Raw genomic sequence first — 22,672 nt, forward strand, 5'->3', positions numbered from 1 at the left:
TTCACTTGCCAAAGTGGCATACATTTTTCACATTTGGCAATAAACATTTTCATGCCTTTTGAAGGACAACATAGAAGTGTCAGGCAGAATTAGGAACATCCAGGCCTTTCCCGAGCTGGTGCTGAGCTTCGCCCCACAGGTGGATCCCCTGAGCACACCAGAGTCTGAACTCAAGAAAATTCTTTGCAACCTTCCTTTTATTATTTAGACTTAATGTGTTGATTTATAGTCATCAGTAAGAACAGAAAAGCAAAGCTCCTGGGGATGCATTGTGTCAGTGTAGACGGGGTCCCCGGGAGTCCTGCTGGCAGGTCGGTGGAAGGTATCCATCAAGCTCTGGCGGTGTGGGTGGAGGCAGGCCATCCCTGTGGCCTTGTTAGGCACATAGGGTGGTTTTTGCAACCTGCTCACCAGCAGGTGATTGTTCAGGGTCCGGCTGTCACATGAGACCTTTCCCAAGGCAGAGCCGCCAGCAGTGCCAGAGTAGGCTCAGAGTTCAGAGGACCTGTCTCTTGGCCTGGGACAGTGGGAGCAGACGCCAAGGGACGAGGCCATGCTGGCAGACCGGGTGAGGTCCCATGGGCTCAGGTTGCTGCCCCGCTACAGAGCCTGCTGCAGGGCCCATTGCTTTTCCCAGCTGGAGCATCTGGCAGCCTGCAGCCAGGCCTGGGTCCCCAGCCAGGTGTGTTAAGTCCCAGGCTCCCCAGAGCCCTGACTCTCTCCTCCTGCAGGTGGACGCTACATCAAGGTGTTCAGAGAGAAGCATGTGCCCACAGCCAAGGGGCCCCTGTAGAACAGTGTGCAGCCTTGACAAGGCCGGACACTCGGGAAGAACGAGGAGGAGGAGGACCTGGCTGACTCCAGGAGGCTCTTTGTGCGCAACCTGCCCTACACCAGCACCGAGGAGGACCTGGAGGGGCTCTTCTCCTCCTATGGTAGGGATCCGCTCCTGGCCATGCACCCCTGCTGTGCCTGGCTCCCACTTGGCTGGGTCTGCTCCATCTGCCTCCCACTTGCTTTTGACCTTGGGCAGTGACTCCAGCTGGTCTCATCTGAAAACAGGACTTGCTGTTCCCAGTGCAGAACCAGTGGCATCTTTTGCTTTCTGTACTTGAACTTGGATTCCTTTGTTTTTTTAATGGCGCTGGGCATTGAACCCAGGGTCGCTCTGCCACCCAGCTACATCCCAAGTTTTTTTATCTTTTAATTTGAGACTGTCTGGTAAGTCCATAAGGCTAGCCTTGATCCTTCTGCCTCAGCCTTCCCAAGTTGCTGGGATCGCAGGCCTAGCCAGCACGCCCAGCAGAAAGCCAGGAGCGATGGAGGCCATTTCCTGAGATTCCTTGGCTTCTGGGTGTTGGAATTCAGCAGGCCATCTAGGCCCTCCCCTCCCCACTGTGCTCCTGCCTGGGAATGTCTTTTCTTTCTCAAGTCTCCCAAGCACCCAGCTTCCGAGAAGAGGCAACAGCCAGGTCGTCTGTGGGTTTGTTGCTGTTTCTTTGTTGGGCTGGGAACTTGAAGGGCCTGTAGTGAGCTTGGTCACAGGACGTGTTGTAGATTGCAGGAAGGTGGGCTCACAGTGCAGGTGATTTGTGCTGCGGAGATGCTACTGGTTGCCCTTGTTTCCCAGGAGACTGGCCTGGGTATGGAGGATCAGCGAGGCTGTGTGAGTGTGGCTTGGGCCAAGGACAGCTCAGAGGTCTCAAGTGGAACCTGCTTCAGGCCAGGTGATGGGACCTGAAGGTCTCTCCATGCTGTCCTGCTCCCCAGGTCCTCCTATGGACTGGTGCCCTGGCCACATGGCAGCTGCTGAGTGGATGGGAGGGGGCTTGACCATAGACTGCAGGTATCCATTTGGGATGTGGTATTCACTCTGGTGTTCAGAGTGGAACCACTGCAGACAGTGTCCTCTGAGAGGGACAGTGTCACAAACACTTACATGGTACTAACTGCAGCAGGCCTTGGGTAGTGACTGCACACTAACTTTTGGACCCTTGAGGCCACTGTGTGTGTGGCAACTGTTGTGCCATTCACAGGTGAGAGGAGGAGGCCTGTGTGGGTGAGGCCAATGTGCAGGACAGGCTGTGCACAGCAGGCCTTGGAGCCAGGTACAGCCTGGCACCTTCCTCCTTGTTTCTTAGGGTGGGCACGAGGGGATTGGGAAATGGCACCTTTTACCTGGAGGTGGACCTTGTGGCTGGCAGTCGCCCTCCTTCCCTCGGACTGAGTGGGCGTAGCCGGTGCACAGCAGCTGTTCTGTGTTCCTGTGTCTGACCCTTAGTGCCCGGCACTTTCCTCTGAGCTTGGGCCCAGCTCCAACCCAGGCGACTGACACTCTCCTGTCCTCAGGTCCCCTGTCAGAGCTCCACTACCCCATCAACAGCCTGACCAAGGAACCCAAGGACTTTGCCTTCGTCACCTTCTGTTCCCTGAGCATGCATTGAAGGCCTACATGGCCATGGGTGGACAGGTGTTCCAGGTGAGGTTGCTCATAGGCCCGCCGGGGTCACCAAACCTGGTGACAGAGGAGGGATGACCCTTTGGAATGCAGGGAGCTCTGCTCTTCAGGGTCACCTTGCAATGTGTCCAGGCCACCTCCCCTCCAGTGCACCTTCATTCACAGTGTATGGACCTTGTGGGCTCTAGGCCAGACCTGGCCCACCCACGGCCGCTCATGTTCTCCCTATGCAGGGTCTGGGGGCACAGTGTGAGGGGTTGTGGGGTGTCACAGAGGGGCACATTTCCCTTGGTATGGCCGTGTTGGGGACCCCAGTACCAGCTGGTCCGAGAGTAACCATGCGTCTGCTCCGGCTGCTGTCCCTGTTTTTCTGCAGTTCTAGCCCTGGGTCCAACTTGTTTAGGACAGGAGGCCCCACTAGACAGGAGGCCCCACTAGAGGGCGGGGCTGGAGGGCGGGCGGGCAGCTCACCCACTTCCTCCCCTGTCCCCACAGGGCAGGATGCTACACATCCTGCCATCCGCCATCAGGAAGGAAGCCAGTGAGGATGCCGACACCCCCGGCTCATCCTATAAGAAGAAGGCGGCGTCCAAGGACAAAGCCAGCAGCTCCAGGTCCTTGCCAGCCCCGCCCAGGCTCTGCTGCCCTCTCTGCCTTTCCCGACCACCTGTATAGGGTTTGCTGTATAGCTTGAGGTTCATCCTCACCTCTGAGCTGGCTTCCCCACTGTGGATGGGGAGAGCGGTGCTGAGCTCACTTACACTCTGAGGTATCGTGTCCACTACGAGTGGATGGTTGCCACCTGCTGGGCCCTGGCACAGGCCGGCTGCTGGCACTGCCAGAGGTTGGATCTGTCAGCCCCGCTGCCTGTGGGTGGGGAGTCCACCCAGGTCAGGCGAGGTGGCGGGAGGGCTAGGAAGGCAGGGAGGCTTATGACAGGCTATGTGTCTGCGAGAGAGCACCCATGGGTCCCAGCGTGGCCTGTCCTGCTTTGCCCCTGCCCACAGCTCCCACAACTGGAACACGCTGTTCATGGGGCCCAACACTGTGGCTGATGCCATCGTACAGAAGTATAGTGCCACCAAGAGCCAAGTGTTGGACCACGTGAGTGACCCATGACTTGCAAGCTTCATGTCCGCAGATCCTCTTGGCAAATCTGTCCAGGACTGGACCCCTGCGGAGTTCTTTCTGGGCAAAACCAGGAGCACATTTCAGCCACGTGTCAAGGGACATCCCTTGATTCTGCCCATTGGCTGCTTTCTCCATGGTCCTCTGCCCTTCAAGACACTGGATGCCAGCCTGTCTGTGGAGGTGGACGGCAAGCCCATGTGTAACTGAATGGCCTGGTGGCCATGCTTTTAAAAGAAGCAGAAAAATTAATTCTAACAGACGCCCTCTTCAGCTAATGTGTCTGAGGGAACATCGCTTCGCTGCACCCAGCGTAGCCACAGGGTGTTTCTCCTCCCTAGTTCCCACCCAGGCCACTGAATTCCATGCGTAGCAGGACGTGGGTTCTCAGGTGCCCAGTGGCTCATGGATGCCATGCTGGGCAGTGCAGCTTGGCCTGAGTGGAGGGAAGGACAAGGGACAGTCGCAGTGGCTCTGGTGCCGTAATGCCCTGAGCACAAGATCTTCGTAGTGCTGGGACAGGGTCCTGCCTTCTAGAGCCTTCTGGTGCCTTCTGGAACCTCCTAGTGGAGACAGGTGGAGAGAGGAGAGCCTGGGCTGGTCGGGGAGGTGACAGAGCAAGGACTGCTTGGTGTGAGGGGTCGGGGTCAGGGTCAGCCCTGTAGAAGCCCCCAGGGGCTGCAGGAGGAGCTGCATACCTGCCCACTGTGGAGAAGGGAAGAGCCCGAGCTGGTGTGGGGACTCGTTGCTGGAGAGGGCGCCCGAGGGTGTCAGGTGGGTGTGGCTGGATGAGGGGCACCGCTGAACCCACTTCCACTGGGTCTGCTTAGGTGCTGGCTGGAGAGAGCAGATCAAGTCCACCTGATGGCTGCGGGTCTCCTTTCCTCCCTCCCTCAGGAGACCAAGGGCAGCGTGTGGCCCCTGGGGAGACCCAGCTGGTCCAAGAGGTGCAGCGCTTCCTCCTCCACAATGGGGTCAGCCTGGACTCCTTCAGCCAGGTGGGTCCCCACTGCCCTCCCCGTGGACTCTGATGGCCCCAACTGGTGGCTGCTGCAGAGCTGGGGACGGGGCTCCAGGGAGGCTGGGGGTGTGTTGACAGGCCCTGTGGTGACTGGAACCAAAACCTGAGGGCTCAATGCTCCGCTGCCCCTCGCAGGGACAGGCTGCTCCTGGGGCTTCTCCACGCCTGTGGCAGCAGGTGGCCTGCAGTTCCACACTGAGATGCCAGTCTGATCAGTGGAACAGCGGCTGGGGCACCTGGGAGGTCCAGAAGTATGGTCATTCACTGTCAGTGTCTGCACGACTCAGTGGGGGGCTGGAGGCTGACCCCTCAGCAGAGCTGCCCAGCTGTGGAGCCAGCACGTGGCCTGCTGGAGAGGGTGGCGCCTCCTGGGTCTGCTTCCCAGGCACCTGGCCCCTGGGACCCCAGACAGTTCTGGTGTCAGACTGGACCCCTGCTGCTGTTCTCACGAGTCCTGTCCACTCCACAGGCCACAGCAGAGCGAAGCAAGACCATGATTCTGGCCAAGAACCTCCCCGCAGGCACCCTGGCTGCTGAGTTGCGGGAGACCTTCGGCCACTTCGGGAGCCTGGGCCGAGTGCTGCTGCCCAAGGGTGGCGTCACTGCCATCATAGTGGAGTTCCTGGAGCCCCTGGAGGCGTGCAGGGCCGTCTGACACCTGATCTACTCAAAGGTAGGGCTGCCCTAGGGGAGAGGGAGCTGGCTTGTGGGAGGGCCCTCAGCCTGAGCTCCACCCTCCTGCAGCACAGCTGCAAAAAGCGCCCCGCCCCGCCCCGCCCCCCACCCGCCCTGCTTTCCCTGGCTTCCTTTCCTGCTTTAACTTGAGCCCTCACTGTCTGCTTCTCTGCTGTCCTGTACCTGTGATAAGCTGAAAGTCAGTTCTCTACGCGGGGCCGTTTAAGAATATCTATAGCCACGGCATGTTGGCTTAGACCAATAGTAAGTCACCTGTGGCAGAGCTGGCAGGCAGGTGGTCCAAGTCCAGGGTGTGGTCAGCGCCTCCGAGAACTCTGGGGAGGACCTGTCCTTGTCTCTGCCACCATTGGGCTCCTGGTGTCCCTCATCTCCCTGAATCACTACCATCCCACTCCTGTCTGTGCCCCATCTTTGGGCCTTCTTGGTCCCAAATCTCCTCCTGGGTTTACAGCACACCCAGATAACACAGGACATCCCACCTTGGGATCTTGGTGACAGTTGCATGGGACGTATCCTTAGATTCTGGGGTGGAAGCATAGCTGTCTCTTGGGGAGCCACCATTTAACCCACCATGAGTACTTTGTCCAGCGACTTAATTCTTTGCAGACCATGGTCCCCCAGTGATCCTCAGGGCAGGCATTGCAGGTGCGGAGGTCATTTCTCCACAGCTGCTGCCCCCATGGTCATCCCCAGCTAGGGCCCTGCCCACTGTGCTGCCAGGAAGTCAGTGAGCTCCTGACCCACAAGACAGGTGCTGTTGCCAGCACCACAGACGCCCTTCTTCCTTCCTCCTGCTGCTTTGGGAAGGAATCATCACCAGGTGAAGGGTGGCAAAGAGCCCGCCCTGGCAAGGCCGCATCCCTCTTCTGCACATAGGGAAACTGAGGCCCAGTGACCCAAAGTCACCCAGCTCAGAAGTGGCACAGCTAACTCTCTGCTCCCCAGTCTGGCTTCCAAGTAGGAGTTTTCATTTTTCTTTTTCTTTTTTTTTTTTTTTACTGGGGATTGAACCCAGGGACATTTAATCACTGAGCCACATCCCCAGCCCTTTTTTATATTTGATCAGTGACAGGGTCTCATTGAGCTGCTTAGGGCCTCCCTGAGTTGCTGAGGCTGTCTTTCAACTTGCGATCCTCCTGCCTCAGCCTCCAGAGCTGCTGGGATTACACGCGTGCCCCACAGCACCTGACTGCTTATGTTTTTTTTTTTTTTTTTTTCTGATTGTAATCAACTTGTGAACCTCGCATTGTGAAATTTGAAACAAGTCCCAGAGGGCCAAAGTTGACAAGTATCCTTCCACCCTGCCCTGCAGCTCCCAGCACCTTCTACTGAGGCAGCCATTAGCAACATCTGTGTCTCCTTAGTTAAGAAACTGCCTCTGAACATGTGTGTGGAACAAGAGCGCTTCTCTGGGCAACCACACTGACTTCCTGCTGGAGCCACGCCTTGCTAGCAGTTCTTCCCCTTGTCACACTCCCCCTTTCATCCTCTGACTAGAATAAATGAAGGGGTGCCTTGACTCCACCCTAGTGCAAGGCAGCAGAGGCGTGGGCTCTCCTTTGCAGCCTGAGGCGCAGCCCAGGGGCCAGAGTGTTTTTCTCTTGGGGCTCTGGGCCACATTTCTCTTTCTGGCTCCTCTGCCCTGGGGAGCACCCATCTCCTCTGACCCTCAGGCTCTTCAGCTGCACGTGGGACTGAGTCCCTCTCCAGCCATGTCCCTAGATGGAGTCCCACAGGTTGGCACTTTTACCTCTGCAGTTCCACCACATCCTACTGTATCTCAAGTGGGCTCCAGGTGGCGTCTTCTCCAGCACAGCCCCACAGAGGAAAGAGCACCAAGAGGCACCAGTGAAGTCTGCAGAGAAGAACGAGGTGGAACCAGAAATGGGTAAGAACAGGTCTATGTGGGAGGAGAGCAGGGCAGCACAGAAGTGTTCTCAGGACACTGGTTGAACACTTTGTTCATCTTGCACACCAACGGACTTCGGTCTATAATTGTATAGATTGTGTAAAACATCCCTGAAAAATAGAGCATCAGAGCCAGGCACGGTGGCACACACCACTCATCCCAGCAGTTCAGGAGGCTGAGGCAGCATCAGCAACTTAGTGAGGCACTACGCAACTCAGTGAGACCCTGTTTCTAAAATATAAAATAGGGCTGGGGGTGTGGCTCAGTGGTGAGGCACCCCTGGTTAAATCCCTGGTACCAAATAGAGCATTGTGAGCACAGTGTAAGGTAGCAGCTGAAGGTGAGGGAAGAAAACCTAGATCTCTTCATACTCAGAACAGCCAGGAAAGAGTTCCTGCTCCATAGGTGGGGAGAGCTGGAGTCAGGGAGGAGAGCCCTGTTTGCATGTGGCACAGCGCCCCCTGGTGTCCAGCGACTGCACAGGCAGGAGAGGGAAGAGCAGTGGTGGACCACGCCGGCCTGGGCAGTCCCAGCTCCCTGGCTGACCTGCACAGTGGGTTTGTGAGCAGGGTAAGCGTTCCTTGCCAGGACTGTTGTGCAGACTGCAGGACGTGGCACGTCCCTGGACCTCACCCCTCTCAGGATTCCTGAGAACTGAGACCCGCCTCGTACCCACAGCTGCCCCAGGAGACGGACAGCTCCCCAGGGACCCACAACCACACCTTGTAGTCAGACACCTTCAGGAGCCTCCTGCGGACTGGGTTGTTTGACCCAGGTTTTAAGATTCTACCCCTCGGCCCATCACACACAGGGTTACCAATTGCTCAGTTTACTAAAATGAGAATTTTCCTCTTAACGACAGATAAGCCCCTTGTCTACCATCTCCATTGTCCTCATATATTTACAAAAAAAGTGTTTTATGGCAAAAAAAAAAAAATAGGGTGGCGGAGCCTCTGATCGCCCCTGTAAGGTTTGAATCTGTGGCCTTGCCTGGTTGGGCTTCAGGGAGGCATAGGGTCGAGTGTCTCATCAGAGGAGCAGCTGGCTAGAAATGTCACTTCCTCCATGCCTGTGGCTCACGTCCACGTGCCTGTGGGTCTTCAGGACTGGCCGTCTGCAAGGGCATTTGTGACCCACTGACCTGGAAGCTGCTCCCATCCCTTCGCTCTGTGGATGGAGCGCACCCCATCTGCTAGGTGGGTGGTGAAAGGCGTGAACCTTTCCAGTCCTTCCTTGGTGCCGCCCAGGTCGGCTTTGTAGTGGGGTCCTTTCCACCCCGCTTGCGCTCCTGGACCTCTCCCCTCGTGGGGTCCTCCTGTTTCCGTAAGCAACCATCGCCCTGTAGCTGCCAACCACTGTGGCTTTCAGTTCCTCTGCTGCACGTGAACCTGGATAATGATTTCTGACCCAGCTGAACCCTCCTCTCAAGCACATAAACTAGCGGGGTCAGGAGGCTTGCAGACAGCTCCGGTCTGACTTCTTCCTCCCTGCTTCAGGCACAGGCAGGGGACAGGCACATCGGGCACGGTGCCTCCTGGGGAGTCCGCCTCCATCTGGCTGGGCTGATTTCATTTGAACTAGATGGTGCCCTCTCAAGCAGGCACCTCGTCTGCCTTGCTGACCATGCACCCTGCGGAGTGCCAGGCCCTGGGAGTGCGGAGAGGGTGCTGCCCCAGGGCAGAGCGGGGCCCGCTCCCTGCCTGCTGGCGCCAAGCTCTCCATGTTCTCACGCTGAGGTGCTGCTTCTGGAGAGTGGGCCATGCGTGCCAGTGATGGTGGGCAGGGTCCCTGTCCCATGCCCACTCTGGGGCTGGGCCAGCTGCCTCCCTTCAGGCTGGTTCTGGCCCTGAACAGTGAGGGTGGCACCCACGCACCCCCCTGAGGACAGGGGGAGATTCCATGCTGACCACCTCTGTAACGCTGCTGCTGCTGTCCAGGGTGGCCACAACAGACATGGCCCAGACTTCCCAGGAGCTTCTGGGCTGGTCATGGCCATGTCTGAAGAGGGCCTTGGGCGCAGGCCTGCTCTAGGGCGTGAGCAGTGTCTTCTCGGCACCAGTGTCTGAACCCTGTTAGAATGCTCTTCTGTCCCCAGGCTCAGGTTAGTGTTGAGGGTCCCGACAGTCCTGCAGCTTGGAGGGGCTGGTGTCTGCTCACTGACTGACATGAGGCCTCAGAGACGGGATTTGTCCAGCCCCGCTGGGCTCGCCACAGCCTCTGGGAGCCTCTATGTTGCCTGCGCAACCCCCGGTCCCTGGTCCTCTGTGCTGTGCCCTCTCCCCTGCGGCACCCCACTCACCCTCTGCACATTGTTCCAGATGCTTCCTCAGGATGACAGGAGGTGGGGGACCCAGAGGCCCCAGGCCCTGTGTTTGGGGCTGGTCAGGGGGAGCGGGAAGGACCACGCTTCTCTGCAGTGCTCTGCTCTGCTCTCTGCCAGTCTCCAGGGAGGGGCCAGCGTGTTTCATCTCCCCACAACCAAGACCCTCACCTCCAGATAAAGGGCTCCGGATGTGGGGGTCCTGGAAAGCTGCTTGAAAATGATAATAGTCTGCTGGTGGCCACAGTGCAGGAGCCTAGAGGAGTGGTGCGGCCTGATAATAATAAAGCTGTGTGGTGCTGTGTGCCTGGATTTGATTGTGGGGCTTCTGCGGAAGCCCCTCCCTGCCTCCTGCCCAGGAGCTCAGTGGCACCTGCTCCTGCTCCTGCAGCCGGCCCCTCCACTGCTTACTCCTGCCAGGGCCTGGTGATTCTGTTGGCGAACATCTGCTTGAGTTTTGCAGTCACTTATTTTTCTTTCCCGTCGTCCTTTTTCTCCCCATTCAGGCTGGCAGCAAAGTACTTCTTAAAAAGACCTTTGGCTGGTGGCCTCGGCCTTGGGCCATGTCTGGACCTGCTTGGACCTGGATGTGGGTTGCAGTGGGGTTTGGCTTGGTGGCTTGGGGGTGCTGGGAGGTGCAGGGGTGACTGGGTCAAGCTGGGTCCTGTACTCAGGGCCAGGAGGGACATGTCCCCTACACACAGAGGTCTGGCCTGGAACCTGCAGGAGGAGGACTGGGCTCCCCTGCAGCTGCCTTCTCTCAGGGGGGCTCATGGGCTCCCCTGGGTGCCAACCTGGCCAGCTGGACATGCAAGGTCCAAGGGGCAGTGTTCGTGGTGCAGTGTTGCTTCTGGGGTGTTGGATAGGCCCAGGGGCTGTCGCACAGCCTTGATGTTCATCTCGCAGTCACCCTGCAGGCAGCTTGGACCACAGTCCCCACTCACATATGGAAAAGAGGAAGCCCCAGGGTTAGTGACCTCCAGAGGTCACACATGTGGAGGGCGTGGGGAAGTGCCCTGCAGCTGTGAGCCCTGAGGCCTGAGCCCTTGCCCGTCCCCACTGCTCCCTTTGAGCACTCAACTTCTTGGCCATCTGCAGATGCTTTTGGAGTGTCCTCTCTGGACCAGTGCTGGGGGTGCAGGGGTGACTGCGTCAGGCTTGTTACTGTCCTCAGTGAACTCCCCTTTAGTTGAGGACCCAGATACAACCAGTAAGGAAGGTCGTTTCAGAACAGGCTAGGGGCTCTGGAAAGAGGACACCAGAGACATGGTGACCTTTTTTACTAGTGTGACCAGGAAGACCTGTCTGAGGGCTGGATGTTTGCACTGACACTGGTCAAGCAGAAACCAGGCCTGGGAAGAGAGGAGGGAAGCCGGTTGGGCCAGGAGGTAGCAAGTGCAAAGGGCCTGTGGTCAGCATGGCTTTGGCAGTCTTGAGCATCTGCAAAGAGGCCAGCAGGGTCAGGGATGAGGTCAAAGGAGCTGGCAAAGTGGGAGCAGACACTGAGAGGTCACTGGCAGGGCAGCCACTCTGTTGTCCAACGGCAGGTGATAGTACCCAGGCCTGTGGATGAGTAGTGGACGCTTGTTTTTCCTAACAGTTCAGCATAGTGCAAGGAGTGTGTGTGTGTGTGTGTGTGTGTGTGTGTGTGTGTGTGTGTGGTTTTTCTCTAGGCTGCAGGAGGGATGCGGAGGCAGGGCGGCTCCGTCACTGGCCCAGGCTGCATGGGTGGTACGTAGCAGAGCCTGGCGGTACAGGCCCACAGCCTTGTGTTCCCACATGCGTGTCCCATGGCTCTGCCCCTCCTGACCGCTGTCTCCAGGCCCCTGTGGTCAGCAGATCGCTAAAGACTGCCATGCCCTCTTCTTGTAGCATTTCAGGATCCAGGCACTCCAGGGGCAGGGATGTCATCATGGGCATGAAGGGTTAAGGCGTGGACATCTCTGGAACTAGGTGGCCTGCGCTATTGGGGAAAGGCCCGGCACACAGGAACATGGCTTTCATCTCCAGCCAGCTGTTTTTCCCAGTGCCCCTTCCTGGGTGGGGCTGAGAGCAGCTGACCTGCCCAGGGAGGGACCGTTCCTGAGCACAGTTCCTGAGGTGCGAACTGACCCAGCCTGCTCAGCTCAGCTCGGCTCTCACTAAACCCAAACCCCACACCCCAGGCAGTACCTGCGACCACCTGACCAGGCTCCTGGGCCCGGGTCAGGTGGAGTTGACTCCGCTTTGCCAAGTGCCCTGGGCTCCCACTCCTGGAACCCCGGCAGGCCCCTGGAACAGTGCAGGGAAGGTGATCAGTCTTTGCCAGAGGTCTCTGAGCAAGAGGGAGGTGTCTGCTTGCTGGTCGGTTAACCAGCTCCTGCCTGGCACAAAAGCCTCATGCCATTGAGTTAGGTTGCCAAGATTGAAAAACTGGGTTTCCCCGTGTAAAGTTGAGTTTTTTGCTTCTTTTCAAAACTCTGAACTTCTGGCCATACCGAGTTGGCCTCCCTAGGGGGCAGAAGCTGGCTATTGCCGAGGAGAGGCTACCCCTTGCACTGGCCATGAACCTTCTGCAACACCATCATCCCCAACACTCTCCTATCTATAAGTTTCTGTCAGTCTTCTGGGAACCTGTCTTGCCTTCCTGAAACTGCTTGGCATCTAATGTTTGGATGCTGGAATGTTCCCGAGGCCTCCTGTTTCCACCTGTTTGTGTTTGTGATGTGGTCTCTGTGGTTGTGGATGAGGCCAGGTAGCCAAGGCAACCAGCTGAGGTCCTGGCATGTGGCAGGAGATCTACTGCCCATTGTTTCCTTGGCCTTCAACCTCTGAGATGCAGGATGACCAGGAAACCCAGAGGGTCTTCCTGCTAATGGTCTTGACTTTCACTTTGATTGAAGTTCTCCTCCAGGACTTGGAGTATGAGTTACTGTGTCCTTAGTAGGCTGTTTCCTCCTATTTCCTTTGAAAGTGGGTTTCTGTGTATCAATGCCCACACTTGCAGTCCCTTGCTGGGTTTGTTGGTTGTTTCTTGGGTGGGGGTGGCCTGCATGTAGATTTTCTCCTTGTGGCCTGGGACCCAGGAAGCTGGAGGACTGGAGGTGTTCTTTGGGTCCTGGGAGGGATCCAGCTCAGTCACTAGCTGTTTCTGTGAGGCTTGAAAGGTTTGTTCAGTGGCTAAGCAGTTGACAGATAATCAGGACTGGAAAGCTTCAGACCACAAGCAAGAGGCAGGGAACAGGTCCCCAGAGCTTGGTGTGACAGTGCAGGGCAAGTTTGAGCACCCGGAAGCCCCCTTTGGCCCTGCACAGGTGGAGCTGTTGGAGGAAAGCGTGCTGGGGAGAAGCCCATGGGCTCCTCTTGGGCCACGGGACCTCCGGAGCTTCTACCAGCCTGTGGGGCAGGGCTGGAGTCTGGGGCAGGGCTGCCACCTGCTCAGCACCAAGGTGGGTTGGGGTGAGGAATCCCCTCCCTGGGGCTGTCCCCCTGGGGCTATGGGATAGTGGTTGAGCCTTTTCTGGGGAAGGGGCTTGTCCCCAGGCCCAGCACTTGGGACTTGGTGAAACTGGGGAGGTTAAGCCAAACTGAGCGTATTTCACTAAAGTAGGGTTTCTCCCATGGTCCTGAGGCTGAGGCATCCACCACCCTTGCTGGGGCAGACACCCACACTGGGCCCTGCCTGATTTCCCATGGGCCTGTCCCTTCTGCCCATTGCACCTATGGGCACCACCACTAACTGGCAAGGTGATGTTCACCCTCCCTCTCCCTGTAACCTGTTCCTTCAGGGGGAGAGGTGCAGGGGCGGTGGTGACAGGTACTGGTGCAGCCGCCTGGGTCTGCTGCTGCGGAAGTGACCAAGGCCCCTGCCCTCTGTTCCCATGGCTGCATGCACATGTGCGCTTTCCCCGCCCAAGCAGACTGACAGAACCATGCACCACCTTCCTCATCTCACCTTCAGCTCCCTGGGTCTGTCAGCGCCCTTCAGCATTCCTCAGCACATCGTTTCAGTGGCAGCCTACCATCCCAGTCCCCGGTGGCCTTGCTGGTCTGTCTGTGACGCTGTGGCAGGTTTTCCCAGTTTCCACTATTATGAAACACTATGACTTCCTTGTATATAGACAGAACCACTTTGACACACATGCATGTTCAAGGGGTATTTGAAATCCATATTCAAGGGGTTTTAGAATGCTCTGTTTTTCCATTCTGTAATTTTTGCAAAACTCTAAGATGCATTTCAGTTTGAAAGTTCACTAAGTGCTGTTTTTTCTTTTTTTTTTTTTTGTGGTGCTGGGAATCGAACCCACAGCTTTGTGCTTTCAAGGCAAGCACTTTACCAACTGAGCTATCTCTCCGGCCCTAAGTGCTGTTTTTTAAGGAAGAATAACATTTTGCTTAGGTTCATGGTTCAAGAACATAGTTTCCATAATGTATTTTGAAGTTAAAATGAGTGTGGCCTAGTGGTATCTGGGGCTTGTAGGTTTAGATCTGTCATATTCTCTTTAAAACAGAGCAGGATCTGGGTGTGGTGGCACATGTCTGGAATCCCAGCAGCTCTGGAGGCTGAGGCAGGATGATCTCGAGTTCATAGCCAGCCTCGGCAAAAGGGAGATGCTAAGCAACTCAGCGAGACCTGGTCTCTAAATAAAATACAAAATAGGACTGGGGATGTAGCTTAGTAGGTAAGTGTCCCTGGGTTCAGTCCCCAGTCCAAAAAATAAAATACAACAGGGGCAGACGGTGGGACTTTGTCTCTCTCCCTGGCTCTCTCGCTGCTGACACCTGTGGTCACTCCTGACTGTGCCATGGAGGCAGAGCCCCTTGGTATAGCATTCCATGCTTTAGGCCCTGGCTTTGCTTTGGTGGGTAGATGTTACTTCATGGGGTGGTGTGTTTTTGATGGGGTTAGTGGCTGATGGTGAGACCCCAGAAGGTAAGAAGCCAGCATAGGAAAGAGTAGAGGCCTCCAAGGCAAGGGCAGAAGAAGAGGAGGAGGAGGAAGAGGAAGAAGAGAGCCTTCCAGGATGCACTCTGTTTATTAAAAATCTCAACTTCAACACCACAGAGGAGATGCTGAGGGAAGTGAGTATCCACCAGGAATGGGGGATGCTCCAGGCTTTGATGCAGGCAGTGCGTCTGTTCTGTGTCCGGCACGGCTCAGGTGGTGGGCAGCCCGCCCTGCTGCACACCATCCCTGCTGTTGGTGGGTTCCGTGTTCCAAGTGCACTTGAAAACACTTCCCCTACTGCTTCTGTGGTGAGCGGCCCAGAAGTCAATGCCACCACTGTGCGTGGCCTGATGGAGCCTGCAGGAGACTCGTCAGTGAGGTGTCCCCACCTGGCACTTCTTGATGGGGTGAGTCTGCACCTGTGGGAGGAAAACAGGAGGGGCAGGGTAGGGAGCTCCAGGCAGGGGTTTGGCAGATGCCCAGTGAGCATGGCAGCCCGTGGACTGCAGGGCCAGGATGGGAGAGGGGTCCCTCCCACTCAGAGGATGGGGTCTGTGAGCTCCCTGTCTCCCCAACCAGGACTCCCCAGCAGAGGGGCTGCTTTCGGTGAATCAAGAGTTCCACAGAACAGACGCTCACCAGATTTCCTGCTTAATGGATGAGTGACACAGCTCACAGCCGAGAACTTGTCCTGGAAGGGAGATGGCAGAGGATGGAAATCTCTGATTCTCCTTCCTTTCAAAATGTCCCCTGAACTCTAAAATTCTATAGAGGTTTCAAGAGAAGAGGCACTGTCCACTGACCCTGCCTCCGTGCCATGACTGTCCCTAGGTAGAAGGACAGCCATAGCAGTGAAGAGGCCCAGATTCAAGCAGGCAGCATGGCCGGGGCCCCAGAGCACCTGGTGAAGCACTGATACCGCATGACTTGGTTTTAGAGGTGCACCCTAGCAGTGTCTCAAAGGCAGGTGGCTCTGAGCCTGTCAGGCCAGCTCTGGTCCTGTGTTGTCCTTGTCACTCCTGGCATGGTGTGGGACATCACTATTGGATCAACATTTCCTGGAGTTTCACAAACAGCAGCTTAAGGGTGTCCTCAGGATTAAAGGCCCTGGAGCTGGAAGGCTCAACCAGGACCATCTAGTTCAACTGGGAAATGGAGGTTCAGAGAGGTTACCTCACTGTCCTGAGCTCACACAGCTCATTAGAGCACTGTGGGGAAGCACACCCAGATCACAGGACCCCTGTCCCAGCACCTGAGTGTGGAGCCATGATCAGGGGTCAGTCCTCCCAAGCCTGGATCCTGGCTTCACTCCTTGTTAATGGGCAAGTCCTGCAGCATTTCTGTGCCTTGGTTTATCCAGCTGTCACAGTGGCATGAGTGGAACTTTCCCATTGGGTTGTTTTGAAAGTTTGACTAGGACGAGTGAGATCCTCCAGGTAGAGTGTCCCACACCTGAAGCACAAGTCTGCTGCTGGTGTGTGTGAGGGTCTGTGCTCCTCCTGCTGCCTGTTGCTCACTTGGTGGACAGTACTGAGCACCTGTCTATCTTTGGTACTGAAGACAGAGCCAGAGCCAGAGCCACATGGAGTGTGCCTTAGCTGGGTTCTAAAGGGAGACAGGAGAAGGGAGGAGAAATGTAGAGTGTGACTTACAGTTTTTTAGATTTATTTTGACTTTAAGCACAGAGGGCAGTGAGGTGGTCGGGCCTGGGGTCAGTAGACTCCATGCCCCTGAACTGACCCCGGCTTCTGGGGTCTGCAGCAGACCTCTCAGCTGTTCCAAGGCCTAGTTCTTCCCTCTGTAAGTGGAGGAAAAGAACAGCCCAACTGCCATTCCGAGATGTCCAGGGGACTGGCCAGGTTACTTGGAACAGGCCATCACTCACCACCTCTGAATGACCCAGGATCTCCATGGGCACGTGTGGAAGGACAGCTCGGCAGGCTACACAGTGGCTCAAAGCCTGGCTCAGCAACCCAGACCCAGGTCCAGCATGTCCAGCTTTGTGATCTCAACTGCCAGCTCCCTGGCCCTTGGCTGCCCATCTGAGGGCATCTCTTGGTCACTAGGTGGGTGGACAGTGTGGGGCCTGGCACAGGCCCATGCACAGTGAGCAGTCTCCTGGGGTCAGCTCTATGTGCCTTCTGCTTCCTGAGCCTGTGGGTGGATCCATGGTGACTGGAGATGCTCCCACGCAGGTGGTGGATGCTCCCAGAAGTCAGGGGCTGCATTATCCTCTCTTCTCCAGGTGTTTTCCAAGGTGGGTGCTGTGAGGAGCTGCTCCATCTCTAAGAAGAGTAACCCATGGAAATCTTGGCTGGAAAGAAGTGGTTCCAGAAGAAATCGTACCTGCGAGCAGGGAGGACGGCCAGGCTTGTCTGAAACAGCCCCTCCTCTCTTCTGGAGACTCCTGCTGTGCAGTCAAAGAGGCCCATGCATCCTGGGATGTCCAGAGCCTCGCAGACCGTTCACGTGGTCCTGGAGCTGTGCACCTAGTGGGCGAACAGGGTACCGTCAGCACCCGGGGGCTCCCTCCTCCCCACTCCTTCCAGACACAGCAAGAAGGACTGATTGTGGGCTTTCCCACTTCAGTTACAAGGGAAATGACCCATACAACTTCTAGATCATTCCAACACGTCATTAATATGCACCTCCCTGGCTATTAGGTAGTGGGCAGGCAGAGACCACCTGGCCTCTCCCTTCAGCCCCATGTCTTGTTCTGACACTCCTGGCCTCCCCTCATTCATGTCCTGGTTCCCTGCAGAAAATGAACAAGGACACGTCCTTTGTCCTTTATCACAGCCATGTACCCAGTGCAGCAGCCCTTTGATTCGTGGACATGGTAGGGTGCAGCATGAGTCAAGAGTGACCACTGCTCATTCATTCCCTAACTGTCCTGGGACACCAGGCAGTGAGCACCAGAGATGTGATCCCTGTCCCCAGGTATCTGCAGTAGCTGGGGAACAAATGAGCTGGTGGCTTCAGCACAGGACCGGGAGGGCTGTGGCAGGTTCTTCAAGTCAAGAGTGGGCCTAGAGGCAGGGAGGCTGAGCAGCCTGGTGTCAGAGACCAAGGCAGGAGATGGAAAGGGAGGCAGTTTCCAGCTTAGTAAGTGGCTTTTATGCCCTGCAGGGGTTTGGACTGCAGCCTGGTGGGGAACCACCGAGGGTTTTAAGCAGATGCTTCTGTGTGTGAAGTTAGAGGTCCCTTGCCTCTGTCTGCTCAGGCTGCCATGGCAGCAGATAAACCAGGCCACAGGGACACTGCCCCTCTGGGAGCCTGCCCTCTCCCCTGCGAGCACTCAGCAGCACCTTGCCACCCCATCTTCGGTGTTGGAAGCAGCTCTTGGGGTGTCCACTGTCCTTTCGGGAGCCTGCCATCCAGCCAGGCACTGGGGGGAGCTAGGTGGTATCTGGTCAGCTAGGAGCAGCAGGACGAGGCTGTGCTCAGCCTGGGGCTGGCATGAAAGATGGCTGGGCGCAGGCAGCTGTGCAGCAGCAGGTCATACTGCTAACCCTTGAGGGGCACAAGGAGAGATGGTGGGCAGAGCTCATGCAGAACTGGCACATGGGGGGCAGCAGGGCTGGGTCCTTGGCACCAGCATGTGCCCCTCTCCCACCGTCCCAGGTCAGCATTTCCTGTGGGCTGATCCCATGGGCACAGAGGCTGGGAGCAGGTGCTGCTCTTGGCAGAGACCGGCCTCCCAGGCAGTATGGCCCTGCCATGTCGGAGGCTGGGTGAGCTCCTCTTTCTCAGGAGTATGTTTGACACTCAGGTGCAGATGCCACCAGCTCACCACCCACAGCCTTATGCCCCCAAACAAAAGCTCTCTGCTCAGAGAGCAAACTGACAGTCACCATGGGACAGGACTGCCTGTCCCCTGCAGTTCCGAGCCACATTTGGGCTGTTCACAAGGTTCCCTAGCACGCAGGGCTCTTCAGGGGAGGCAGAGGTGCAGTTAGAGACCTTGTGCTTTGGGGTGCCCCATGGGACTCCCCAGCATTACCCCTCTACACCTGACACACACACTGTCAGGAAGCAGTGCCCCTGGAGAGGCTGCTGTTGCTCTTGCCCTCTGACCTCCTGTTGCCTTGGAGTGGGGAATCATGCAGAGCCAGGGCACCTTCACCTCCCTGTCAGAACTTTAGACCTGAAATCCAGGAGCCAGATCCAAGGATCAGAAACGCCCCCAGGAGGTGGCCCTGGGTGCTCACGATGCCACATGGAGGCAGGGCTGTCCAGGTAGAGGCTCCTGCTGGAGAACAGTGGTCAGCCCCGAGTCAGTTCCCCTCCCTCATGAAGCCGGGATCATATTAGGAATTTAATTATCACATCAATCATCTGGTAATTAATAGTGAAACTCAATGGTGAATTTGCTGGGGCAACTAGTTGTAAACAGCAAGCCTGGAGCTGAGGTCATGTGGGGGCTGGAAAGGGAACTGGAAAGGATCCAAAGCCGAGCCCTGGCTCACTCTGTGCTCCCTCTCACAGTGGGTCCCCTGTTCCAGGAGCGCTGCTTTCCATGGGGTTTGGATTCATGGTGTACCGGAAGCCAGAGCAAGCCCAGAAAGCCCTCAAGCAGCTACAGGTAAGCAGGCTGTGAGCCAGGGTCCATGCTGTGGGCCCTTCACCTCTGAAACTGGGGGCAACCCCTGATCTCCCGTCTTGCTGGGCCCATCCTTTTACCAGTTTTCCAAGCAAGGAAGACCACTCTCAGCCCTCCACAGCCACTTTCATTCACTTATTCCACCCACGCGCTTATGTCATGGGGCTAGTTTGTGAGAGCACTGTGGTATGCCTGGGGAGACCCTTCCTCTTTCTGGTGGGGAGACGGGCAATGGAGCCATGAATTAAGACAAGACAAGATCATGCTGAATGCTCACTCACATGACTTCTGAAGTGGAGCTGCCTTGGGCTGAGTGGGCTCATACCTGCCCACACGAAGTCACCTGCACAGAGACCTGGAGGGAAAGCCATCCAGGAGTACAGGACAGCATGTGAAAAGGGCTTGTGTCAGGAACTTGAGGGAGTTGGGGGAATAAGCCCCTGAGGGCAGCTGGCAGAGCAGTGTGTGGCAGGTATCAGGGGAGGTGGAGTTTTTTAGGATGAGATTTGCAGGTCACTTAAAGGACTGGATGTCAGCCTGAAGGCTGGCGAGACTGTCGGAGGGCTGGGAGCACATGGGGAAGGGTCTTATTTGTGCTCCAGGACAATTTCCAGTCCCTGTGTGGAGATGAGATGGAAGGAGGGTGGGCAGGAAAACCTCAGTGGTCAGAAAACAGTAGCTTGGGCCAGGGATGGGCAGCAAACCTGGTGGGAGTGACTGGAGAGTATTTGAATGTAGATTGAACATCTGGTGCAGATGGAGGAGACTGCCTTCCTGCTGAGCCCTAAGTCCGGGGATAAATGGGACCCTTAGCAGGAGGAGGGAGCCATTGCTGCAGGGAGCACATGGCCAGGGGACTTTACCACCCCCAGGGAGCCGACCTCACTGTCAGTGACCACAGCTCCCTCACTGAGGCCCACATGCCAGGCCCTGCCAGGGCTGAGAACAGGAAAGAGCACTTCCTGGTCTTTGGTTAGACACCAGAACTCCCAGTGTGTCACCAGCACTGTGCGCTGTCAGCTAAGACGTGGCTCCTCAGACCCTGTGGTCACCTTCCTCTTGCACTCAGGTCAAGGTTCAGTTCAACTCCATCTCGCAGGCAGCACACTGCTCAGCCCCAGCAGTGTGCATGTGTGTGCCTGTGGCCACCGAGGATTGCTTATGCAGAGCCACCTGGCTGTATTTCCTGGGAGGTTGGAGGGACTTTTGGGGTATTTCACTCAGACACCAGCTACTCCCACAGGGACCACTGCTTTAGGTGCAGGGCGCTAGGCCAGGGATTTTGGGAGCTGCAGTCTAGATAACAAGCTCTTTCTGCAAGTCACACCAGAAAGGCCCCTGAAACTTCAGATGTTATTAAAAAGTGGCTGAGCCTGTGCCCTTGAATACTGTAAAGGTCAATGTGCCACAGGGTTCAGGGAGCATTTGGAGACTGGGTCTCTGTGAACACTGGTCACTGCCTGGCTATCGCCCCACCATCTTAGGGAACACCCTTCCATGCCTGCACTTCCAACCCCTTTGCATGGCCTCTGTGAGCTTGGCCTCTGTGAGCTCAGCCTCTGCCAGCTCTGCCTCTGAGCACCACCACTGTGAGCTCGGCCTCTGTGAGAATGGCCTCTGTCAGCATGGTCTCTATGAATTTGGCCTCTATTAGAATGGCCTCTGTGAGCAAAGCCTCTGTGAGGATGGCCTCTGTGAGCATGTCCTCTGTGAGCACAGCATCTGTGAGCAAGTCCTCTGTCAGCAAGGTCTCTGTGAGCATGGAATCTGTGAACTCGTCCTTTCTGAACTTGGCCTGAGACAAGGCCTCTGTGAACAAGGCCTCTGTGAGCTCATCCTCTCTGAGCTCGGCCTCTGTGAGCTCGACCTCGGTAAGCTCAGCCTTTGTGAGCATGGCCTCTGTGATCTAGTCCTCTGTAAGCTAGGCCTCTGAGAACGTGGCCTCTTTGAGCATGGCCCCTGTGAGCAAGGCCTCTGTGCAGAAGGTCTCTGTGAGCAAGGCCTCTATCAGCAAGGCCTCTGTGAGCTTGGCCTCTGTGACAAAGCCCTCTGTGAGCTTGGCCTCTGTGAGGAAGAATTTTGTGAGCATGGCCTCTGTAAGCTAGGCTCCTATGATCAAGGCCTCTGTGAACATGGCCTCTGTGAGCTTGGAGTGAGTGAGAATGACCTCTGTGATCACAGCCTCTGAGAGCAAGGCCTCTGTGAGCTTATCATCTCTGAGCTTGGCCTCTGTGAGTATGGCCCCTGTGTGCAAGGGCTCTATGAGCACATCCTCGGGGAGCATGGACTCTGTGATCTTGGACTCTGAGCACCGCCTCTGTGAGCTATGACTCTGTGAGTATGAACTCTGTGAGCAAGGCCTCTGTGAACATGGCCTCTGTGAGCAAGGCCTATGTGAGCAAGGCCTCTGTGAGCTAGTCTTATGTGAGCAAGGCCTCTTTGAGCAAGTTCTTCTTTAGCGCGGCCTCTATGAGTATGGCGTCTGTGAGCTTGGCCTTCCTGACAAAGTTCTTTGTGAGCAAGGCCTCTGTGAGCCCAGTCCCTGTGATATCGGCCTTTGTGTGCCTGACCCCTGTGACCTCAGCCTATTTGAGGGAAGGCTCTATGAACACCGCCTCTGTGAGCTAGACCTCTGTGAGCAAGGCCTTTGTGAGCACAATCTTTGCGTGGAAGGCCTCTGTGAGCACAGTCTCTGTGAGCATGTTCTCTTGAGCTTGTTGTCTGTGAGCAAGGCCTGTGTTAGCACAGATTGTGAGATCGGCCTCTGTGAGCTCAACCTCTGTGAGAATGGCCTCTCTGAGCAAGTCCTCTGTGTGCTCGGCCTATGTTAGCAATTCCTCCGTGAGCTCTTGTTTCCTTCAGACTGAAGAGAAACACAGAGGACACAGCAAATGTGTGTCATGGTTTGGGAAGCCAGTCACAGGTTGACCAGGGTTCCCTGCTGGCTGTGGAGGCTGACCTGTTTCAAGGACCTTTTTCCTTGGAACTCCTGAGCTGAGTGGCCATCATACAGGCCCCTGCTTGTTTGCTTTCATCTCGTGCTGCAGGATGGGGAGGGAAACTCTTTATCCACCTGAAGGGTAGGGAACCCAGCCACCACCCACCTTCCTCCTGAGGAAGATGAATGTAGAGAAGCATCACAGTGTGTGCCTGTCAGCACCAGGACCCAGCCAGCACTTCCCTGTGCCCTAGGAGGAATATGGCTTACTGACTTCATGTCATAGAAACCAAACTGCAGTTCAAGGCACTGGGCACTGAGCCGCACCCTGCCACTCCTGTGTCTTGAAGAGCACAGAGTGCCTAGAGCCATTGAGGAAAGGGTGTCTGTACCAGGCAGGCCTCAGAGTGTTGCCTGGGCCTGGATCTGTGTTTGTGTAACTGTTGCTAGAATTGTATAGTGAGTGGAGTGAAGTGTTTGGGAAGGCCTCAAGCTTACGCAATGTAGATTTCCTTGCAAGAAAAAAGAATAAAGTATTCACATAAAATAATCCTTGAGATAGCCTCACAAAAGAGGCCTGTGGATTCAGCTCCAAGGCCCTGGATGTGCTGCCCCACAGAGCCTCCATGCTGTGTTGAGCAGCAACAGACTTCCTGGGCTTCCATCTCGCCC

The 22,672-nt window shown here is 56.3% G+C and overlaps 1 pseudogene; it reads left to right on the top strand.

Annotated features, from left to right (window-relative positions):
• The first annotated feature begins 731 nt into the window (after nucleotides 1–731).
• LOC124975531 (probable RNA-binding protein 19) lies at nucleotides 732–21,893 on the top strand (annotated as a pseudogene).
• The last annotated feature ends 779 nt before the right edge of the window (nucleotides 21,894–22,672 follow it).

Source organism: Sciurus carolinensis, unplaced genomic scaffold (assembly GCF_902686445.1).
Source record: "Sciurus carolinensis unplaced genomic scaffold, mSciCar1.2, whole genome shotgun sequence".
Taxonomy (NCBI): Eukaryota; Metazoa; Chordata; class Mammalia; order Rodentia; family Sciuridae; genus Sciurus; species Sciurus carolinensis.